We start from the raw sequence: 1,430 nt of genomic DNA, 5'->3' as shown, positions 1-1,430 counted from the left end.
CTCTGCTTATTTCTCTTAACTATGTCTCCCAGTTCTCTTGATAAGCACCTTATCATCTTAGTATACTGAAGTTAGCCCTGTCCATCTCCTGAGCACATGCTGCATCCGTTGCCTAGAAGGTTCTTTCTATTTGCCTGTCTCAGAGCTACACATTTTTTTCAGAAAAAAAATATCTTTATCATAAAGAAAATACAAAGCAAGACAGAGAAGGAGGGGGGTGGTGGGGTGGGGGGAAGATCTGGAAAAAAGATGTCACTAAACATGCTGCCCAAATATGGTTTCCTGCTATGGAGGAGAGTGTTTTGTCCCTTATCCCATCTGCATTTCCTGATTCAAAGAACACTGCTCCTACCAGGGCTGGGCCTAGGGAGCCCCACTTTGCAACATACTGTCTTCCAGGGTGTTTGGAAAAGGTTGTATAGTTCTCAGGCTTTCAACATATAGAAGGCAGCACGGAGAAGGCAAGGATGTTACAGCATCTTATTTCAGCTTCAACCCCAGCCCCATCCCTCAGTATTTGTTGATGCCAAAGGGACAGACCCTATGAAGTTGGGACAATGTAAGTAGCAGTAGGCTGAGCAATGAGGCATATTGACGAGGAAGTGAGCAGCATCAACTTGGTTTAGAAGCTGGCCAGGAGGCAGAGTACAATTGAAGAGATGCTGAAGAATTGCGGGAAAAGGTAATTTGGAATCCATAGTCCATCTCTTCCCAGTGTGTCAGTAGCAGAGCCATTCCTTCGTCAAGGGTCTCCAAGAGTGTCCCTTTCATCATATACAAGAAGACCTACATAGCCAAGTAGTGGATGATGTTGGTCAGGGTCAGGATCAGGACAACAGAAATGCTGAATAGAGCCATGTGCAGTAGTCCCACCACGATGATGTGGGCCAGCCAGATGCTTTGGTGATTCGCCAGTCTAGTGTTGGGGTTTTCTTTGCTATGTGCCACCCCCATATTTGCCTGCCAGTTTCAGAAGCCCAACTTGCTTGAGGTTCAGCCCTCGCTTCTACACTTGTGTCTCCTGGAAGCCTGAGCTACACATTTTTTAAATGTTTATTTATTTTTGAAAGAGAGAGAGTATGAGTGTGGGAGGTGCAGAGAGAGAGACAGGGAATCCCAAGCAGGCTCCACACTATCAGCACAGAGCCCAGTGCAGGGCTTGAACTCACAAACTGTGAGATCATGATCTGAACTGAAATCAGGAGTCAGACCTTCAACCAACTGAGCCACCTAGGTGCCCCCTGAGCTACACAGTTTTAGTGGCGTCACTCTGTTATCAACTCTTTAAAATTCTTAAACATTGCAGTTGAAAACTATGCATAACCTTTTACACACTCACATTTTACCTTTTCTATACCTCTGTTAAAACATTGATTTAATTATGTGAGTTACTAACACATCTCTCTTCTCTGGTAGCCTGATTGTTTCCA

At 44.8% G+C, this 1,430-nt stretch overlaps 1 pseudogene; it reads right to left on the bottom strand.

The window, feature by feature from the left end:
* Positions 1-510: 510 nt before the first annotated feature.
* On the bottom strand, positions 511-954 carry LOC128775901 (ORM1-like protein 2; annotated as a pseudogene).
* Between the last annotated feature and the right edge of the window lie 476 nt (positions 955-1,430).

This window comes from Panthera pardus, unplaced genomic scaffold (assembly GCF_024362965.1).
Source record: "Panthera pardus isolate Hobbes unplaced genomic scaffold, ASM2436296v1 HiC_scaffold_1, whole genome shotgun sequence".
Classification (NCBI taxonomy): domain Eukaryota; kingdom Metazoa; phylum Chordata; class Mammalia; order Carnivora; family Felidae; genus Panthera; species Panthera pardus.
Note: the sequence above shows the minus strand (reverse complement) of the source record. Positions and strands in the feature narration are given on the sequence as shown.